Below are 7779 nucleotides of genomic sequence, written 5' to 3' on the forward strand. Positions count from 1 at the left end.
AGTGAGGGGGACCCTGGGCAGAAGGCCCAGCACAAGGAGATGCCACCAGGAAAGAGGCCTTGCAGGCCAGACCTTCAGGGGTCGCGGAGATCGTATCCCCTACATGGGGGCTGACACTGGGAACAAGGGTCCTGTCACCTAGAGCATGTGGCCACTGCCAGAGCAAGTGTCCAGCCCGTGATGTCCCTGCAGCACAGCCAGGGCCTGGGAAGGAGGCCTGGGACATGTGAGGGAGAGACTGTGACCTGCCTTGAAACTTGTTGTGATATCCCTGCACTACAGAACAGGGTGACCTGTTTTCCTTTTCCATCTTTCTTTATGTTTTACATTAATTGCTGGGTTATAAATGGTATTTGCTTGATGCTCATGCAATGAGGAGTGAATCAGGGAAGTGCCCAGAGCTGAGAGAGTACCCCAGAGTGGGGACACCATAGCCCTGTTCAAGTGATCATGACAAGATTGGGGATTGTCAGGGTTACAAGGTCTCTGCCACACACAAGAGTAGAAAGAAAGTCCTCAAGGTTAGGCAGCCTCTGGGGACTCATATCCTTCTGCTGGCCAATTCCACTAGGGAAGTTCTCCCCCATAGCCAGACCAGAATCTCCTTACACTCATTGCTTCTCTTTCTCCCCAACCCACCTCTGCTGATCTCCCTCTGGGCTTTCTCAGCACCTGGCCCCACACAACACTTTCTGGCAGCCAGAAACTGTGCTTTCTACACCTGTTCCTGGGGATGTGGCCTCTCTCTTGATTGCGAAGGAAAAGAACCTTTCTAGGAAAGGGCCAGGGCTTCTGCATGTGGCTGCAAACAGGATTTGAGTGCTGGCACACAAGGCAACTTGAAAGCTGAGTACCCAGACTGAGGCTTGAACCCTGGACCCTCAGATTAAGAGCCTGATGCTTTACCAACTGAGCTACCTGGGTTTGTTGAAAAAAGTTTCACTGTTCACCACAAGAGCCAGCAGGCAGGCAAACGTGAGGCAAAAACAGTCCCAGGAACCCCTCCTCTTTTTCTGCACAGCCACTGCCTATCAGCAGGATTCCTCCTCCTCCTCAGAGAGACTATATCTAAGCACCTAGACAGCCGGCCTGTCCGCTGCACCCCAGGACCGGCGCTAGGGGTTTTAGCGCCCTAGGCGCATGGCAATTTTGCCGCCCCACGCGCTGGTCCCAAGGCTCCGGTGGAGCTGCCGCAGTCCTGCCTGCGGGAGGTCCACCGGAGCCGAGCAGCCGACTGTCCGCAGTCACAATTGCGGCAGCTCCACCAGAATCGCAGGAGCAGCTGACCGTCCGCAGCCACGACTGCGGCAGCTCCACCGGAGCTGCCTGCCGCCCCCTCCGGCAAAACGTCGCCCACCAATAATCCTGGCACCCTAGGCGATTGCCTAGGCTGCCTAAATGGAAGCGCCAGCCCTGCTGCACCCCAATCCCGCATGTCTGAGCCTCCCTGACAAAGTCCTGCACTTGGCTCCGTTGAATTAAGTCTCACATCTTGCTGGGAACTTGACTTCTTGTGCCCAGAGAGTCTCAGCCCCCCTCTACATGCATCTGACGAAGTGGGGATTCACCCATGAAAGCTCATGCTCCAAAATGTCTGTTAGTCTATAAGGTGCCACAGGATTCTTTGCTGCTTTTACAGATTCAGACTAACACGACTGCCCCTCTGATACTCAGCCCCCCTTAGCAGATGACCCAAGAAACACAGCGTCTGCCTTTTCCAAAGAAGTGCGTGAAGCAGCCTAGCTCCTGTGACTACATGGCCTAATGGATAAGGCCTTTGACTGTGGATCAAGCACATGTTGGTTCAAGTTCCTTGGTTGTTATGTTGCTGCACTTTTACCTTCATGTTGAAAGTCCTGCTCCCTTCAGGGCTGGAACCTCTTCTTGGCCACTCAGGCCAATGCTCTGGCTGCAGCTAGAGCCCCAGGAAGGAGTTGGGGGTTGGGTGTCACAAAGGCTGGGGCAGGAGCCCCAGGTGCTTCCAGTCTAGACTTTGCCATTCCTGACTCGCCAAAGAAAATGGGCGGCTGCCTGGGCCAGCATGTAGAGCAGTTTCCCTCTTCCAAATGTGCACCAGTCCCTGTGCTTGAGGGGGTCGCTACGTAGCGCCTTGGGAGCTTGGGTGTTTCTCTGCTTCTTGCCAGCTGGGGAAGCCTCTTGGGGTAAAATCTCCTGCCCCACTCCAAAAGTGAGCACCTTGAGTGGGAACGATCAGAGAACCCACCAGGGGGGCTGGCCCTGCTTTCCTACCATCTTCGATAATGGCCACAGAGCATCAGCAGCCCTCCGGCATGATGGTCTGTGGGTGGCCTGCAGTGGGTGTCTGGCATGGCAGGGAACAGGCTGGCTGGATTTCTTGTTGCCTGTCTGCTGGCCACACATAGGCATGGTCTTGCCCTTGTCTAGCCCTGCCCTCAGTTGCTCTCTGGCTTATAAACCTTCCCTTGGAGCTGTCAGCATCAGCCGCCTCTGCTCTAAGTGCCCAGAGGGGAAGACGTGTGCTGGGCTCCCACCTGGGACTCTTCCTCCCTCCTGTCTATCAAGCCTGGCCCTCCCACACCTTTCTTCAAGTGCCATGTGGGCAAGAGGAAAAGTGTGTCCACAAGCACCAAACTTGCAGGCATCAACTGAAGCAGTGAGAATCTCAACCACCAGACAGCCACAGCCACTTCTAGACCCCAACCAAAGACCTGGCTCTAGTGGGGAGGAGTTACATGACTCACTCTTGTAGAGCTGGAGATAGGAAAGCACTTTGAGCACCTGGTCTTTACCACCCAGCTAACACAAGGTCCTACTGAAATTTGAATTCAGGTTGCAGGATTCAGAGGCCTGAGTGCTGCCCGTTACACCATGGGACCAGCTTGGGCTACCTTCTCTGGACTTTGGTAACTCTCACAGGGCTGGCTTGTGTAAGGGACTGTTGGCGCTTTACTATAACTTAGTGGGGTTTTGGTTGGCTAGTTCCCAGTCCCAACAGAAGGGGGAAGGGTCAATGGGAAATCAGGACCCTGAGACTGACATGCCCCTGGGGCAATGATCACCAACTGGTAGGGAACAAGTGAGAATTTGTTAATGGAGAAAACTTCCTGGTGAAAATTGGCAAAGCTGTGGAGATTTTGAAAAGTTCCAGTGAATTTACACATGAAGATACAAAAAGAGAGACAAACACACAGAGAGAATGAGAAAATCACACACTGCACAGACCCACACAGACATAACAAAAACTAAATCCACACAGCACACAGAGCCATATACACATAAGGGAAAGCCACACAAAATATAGAAAGAACAAATCCACACGAAAAAATACAGCAAAAGCCCACAACAAGAAAGCACAAACCCCACATACCAAAAGAATACTAAGCAAAAAACCAATCTGCATGCAAAAATCATACACACACCCATGCACACAAAACTATGCAAGGCATCCACAAAAATCACACAGGACCCACATGCACATCAACACGACAGACAAAAACCATACCAACATACAGAAAGCCAGGCAGGGTTTGAGTCTCACAGCGAAGAGGGTGAGCACAAAGGTGGTTTGTGGAGCAAAGATTGAGTGGGAGTCGGGGGCAGTGCTCTGGGCTTTGCTTGACCCCTCCTGACACAGGCAGCTGGTGGAGAGCAGAGCCAGGTAGATCTGTGGAATCTACCCTGCTCTCCGTAAAGCAAGGAGACTTCGGTGTCTTCTGAGCTGGAATTGTATTTTCTGCAGGACAAAATGATCGGCAGAAACAATTTGCTTAAAGAAAACTAGCATGCAGAGTGAGGCTTGAACTCACAACTTCAGCATCACTATGATAAGCTCTGCACGCTAACCCATTGCATTTCTGGTGCCTAGCTGATGGCCTTGTTTCCTGGATTCATGGATGGATTAGGGGTTGAGGGGGTTGCATTAGCTAAAACAAATCCATATTAATGGCTGCAGGATGGCAGCAGCAGAGGTGGGGAGTCTCCTTCTGTGTGATAGAGCTGGTTCTCCCTTCCATTGCTGAGGGGAAGGTTGGTGTTTTGAGCCCACCCGGTGTTGGAATGCCCCATGGGTGAGATTAACAAGACTCTTGAGAAGAGAAGAGAAAAGAAGTGAGGGGAGGTCTTTTCTATTCCTGCCTAGCTCCATTGGTCTCCTGTGGCCCTTTCGGCTCTCTGCTCCCCTGTTGGGGAAGATGCAGAGATAAGCCCCCATCTGAGTGAGTCACCAAGAGGCTGTGTATCATGGAGTGTGTGTTGGAGAGGGGGAAGGTTGGATTGGGCTCCAGGGGAGAAGGTTGTGTGTGACAGTGTGTGGGGGAGGGTGCATTCCTTAGGATATAAATGATGGAAAACACAGGGGCAGTGACAGTGAATCCCCGTGTCTCAGTGTTATGACCCTGTGTGGTGCTGCCATTCACCTTCCCCTCCTATGGTCTCATCTTTCATTGAATCCAGCATTTTTTCACCTGTCATCACCACAGAGGTGTCCCACATGCCCAGGGCTGGCTCTAGCCACTTTGCCGCCCCAAGCACGGCGGCACGCCGCGGGGAGCGCTCTGCCACTTGCCGGTCCCGCGGCTCCAGTGGATCTCCCACAGCCTGCTGATGCTCCACCGGAGGCGCGGGACCAGCAGACCTTCCAAAGAAACGCCTGCGGGAGGTCCACCGGAGCCGCCTGCTGCCCTCCCGGCAACCAGCAGAGCGCCCCCCGCGGCATGCTGCCCCAAGCACGCGCTTGGCATGCTGGGGCCTGGAGCCGGCCCTGCACATGCCTCAGCCCACGTCCAGACTACCCCACCGTATCGGCGGGTTAAAATCGATTGCTCGGGGATCGATATATCTCGTCTAATCTAGACGCGATATATCGATCCCCGAGCGCGCTTATATCGATTCCAGAACTCCATCAACCCCAACGGAGTTCCGGAATCAACACGGAGAGCAGAGGACATCGATCCCGCGCCGTCTGGACGGGTGAGTAATTCGATTTTAGATATTCGACTTCAGCTACATTATTCACGTAGCTGAAGTGGCATATCTAAGATCGATTTTCCTCCCCTAGTCTGGACCAGCCCTCAGATACAGAGTGTCCCTCTTAGAGATGCCGAGGCCTGGAACTGATTTCAGCTGCTGGACAGCTCTTCTAGGTCTTTATTCATTTGCATAGGAAAATGCTGAGTGTTTAAATTCATTTCAAGCCCCCTGCCCCTATTCAGCGAACTCCTGAACATACTGGAGATGGGTCTGGAAATTGATTTTCATTCGAAAAAGTTTTTCAAGGGAATCACTTGGATTGGAACTAGGAACCTATTATCCTGCAGGGAAACATTGACCCACTGATCTATACTCACAACAAAGAGTGTCATGTATAGCCCAGAGCAGGAACAGTTTTTAACCTGAGGGTTAGTAAACTTTATACAAACACCACAGCTTACAAACTCCCCACTCCCGCTCTGTGTCACCAGAGCACAACAACAACTCTCCTTGGAGCACACACAGCTCCCCAGCTCCCTGCCCGTCAGTCTCTCCAGTATTGCTCCAATCCCTTAAAGCAGGCTCTCAACCTCAATTTACCTTAGGGCTAGTGCCAATCCTCCAATCCTCCCAGTGAGCCAATAATGTCACTCTTACCACTCAGAACCCATCTCCCAAAACTCTGCCTCTCAGCTGCCTAAGACTCTGGAAGGGAGGTTGAGTGGGGGGAGGAGGTCTAGGTTTTGGGGCTGGGGATTGGGGCACAGGCTCTGGGTGCAGAAGGGGTGAGAGGCTGGTTTCTGGGAGGGAGTTTGGGTGCGGGAGAGGTTCTAGGGTGCAGGCTATGGGATGGAGTTTGGGTGCTGCGTGCAGGCTGGGGCAGGGGGTGGGGGAACAGGAAGAGGGGTGGGGGTGCAGGCTCTGGGAGGGAGATTGGAGGCAGGTGGGAGAGGGTGTGTGGAGGGACAGGGTGCAGGCTGTGGGAGGGAGCTGGGGGCAGGCATATGTGGAGGGGTGTGCAGGCTGTGGAAGGGAGTTTGGGGGCTGGGAAGTGTGGTGGGACGGGGTGCAGGAGCTGGGAGGGAATTTGGGGGCTGGGAGGTGTGGAGGTGGTGCAGGCTCTGGGAGGGAGTTTGGGAGGAGGAGAGTGTATTTGGGGCGGGGGTGAGGGTGCAGGCTCTGGAATGAGTCAGGGGTGCGTCAATTACTTGGGGCTCCAAGGCGGGGCAGGCTGGGGGACCTCTGCATGCTGCTGCCCCCGGGTATCACTCGCGCAGTGTCTCATTGGCTGCAGGGGCTTGGGGTGGGGACAGCTTGTAGATGCACAGCTCTGCCCCGCCCTGCCATGGGGAGGGGCCAGCAGCCACTGGAGCGAGCAGGCAGATGCGGCTCAGCTCAACTGCACTGCCCGGGGCCCTGGGAGGGGAGTGCCTGGGGGCGGCAGGGGGGCCAAAGGAGTGACCCGGTCCCAAAACTGCTGGAGCCCCATGGGCAAGACGTGGGGACCAGGACTGCCAGCCAGACAAACACCTTTAAGAGGAGGAGTCCCTCTCCCTGTCACAAACTGATCTTCCTCCTTCAGTTCAGTGACAGCCTGAATTGTTCCTTATCCCGGCAGAGCCAGAGGATTCAAAGCAGCAACATCAAACCTCTGTGTAGTTCGCAGGGATGGACATAAACACTCCCTGCTATCTGAAGAGGTGTTCAGCTTTGCCCTTGGTCAACTACAAGGCTAAAGGGAAAGGAGGTGGTGCCAGATATAAAGAGTGAAACACGACACATCATAGTTATGCCCATGGTAGCTGCAAAATCTTTTTATTTACTTCTTGTTATCAGCAGTGTATTGTTTTCTCTGGAGTCTAGGCCTTGACCAAGAAATTTGTACCTTGATAAAATAATCAGCTGCCCTTGGTGAAGGCAATGGACTTGATACCCACTCGGGTGTCCCTACACAGGTACAAGTACTAACAACAGAGGCTGCCTTTTAGCCATAGTTTTTAATCAGGGCAATAAATTGAAACAAACCCCTGTTAAATCATTTCTCAGCCCAATTCCTTCACCCACATTCCCTAGAGCATTGGGCCACCATGTGGACGTTTCATTTCCTGCCTCAATTTCACACAGAGACAATTTCCTTTGCACAGATCCATGAACAGCAAAACCTCCCTGTGTCTCTGGTCTGAGCCAGGGCATTTGATTCCAGTGAACCCTTCTCTCCTGCAATTGCGATGGGCAGACAGAGGGGACATGGTACCTGCATCCCTGCCAGTGAGATATTGGCTCGGCTCTTTCTTTCTGCTGCTGCTGTTAGTCCAGGAAACATCAAGGGTGCAATGCAAGACTGAGTTCATGCACCAGCCCCTGGAAATATTTCAGTGCCCCAGAGAAATCCTGCCCTCTGTTATTGGAACGATGTGCTGGAGATTTGACTAGGAAAGGGACAGTCTGAATTGTCAGAGTGGGGAATGAACAACAATCTACAGCAATGTCGTTCACACAAACACACTCTCATCCTGCTCCAGCCGGAAGGGAAATGGGCAGGAATTCTCGCTGTTCAGCCAAGGACACACTTACACTGATGCGCAGACGTGAGTGTGCTGAGGAAGCTGGTCTGAGCAAACTATTTGAAGTGACAATTCAGTGAGGACAGAATCATCATGTAGTAAAATGGCTGTATGCCAAGTGGTTAAGGTGCTGGACTAGAAATCCATCGGGGTCGCCCTGTGCAAGATCAAATCCTGCCAACTATGCAAGCACTGTGCTGCTGCTGCTGCTGTTGTTATTGCTGTAGTCTCAGTGTCTGAGCATTCACAGTGTGAACTGGAGCCA

The 7779-nt window shown here is 53.1% G+C and overlaps 1 non-coding gene across 1 annotated transcript; it reads right to left on the minus strand.

Moving 5' to 3' along the window:
* Window positions 1–851: 851 nt before the first annotated feature.
* TRNAK-CUU (transfer RNA lysine (anticodon CUU)) lies at window positions 852–924 on the minus strand. Its single transcript has one exon. It is a non-coding gene; the product is annotated as a tRNA-Lys (tRNA).
* Between the last annotated feature and the right edge of the window lie 6855 nt (window positions 925–7779).

This window comes from Gopherus flavomarginatus, unplaced genomic scaffold (assembly GCF_025201925.1).
Source record: "Gopherus flavomarginatus isolate rGopFla2 unplaced genomic scaffold, rGopFla2.mat.asm mat_scaffold_103_arrow_ctg1, whole genome shotgun sequence".
Lineage (NCBI taxonomy): Eukaryota > Metazoa > Chordata > Testudines > Testudinidae > Gopherus > Gopherus flavomarginatus.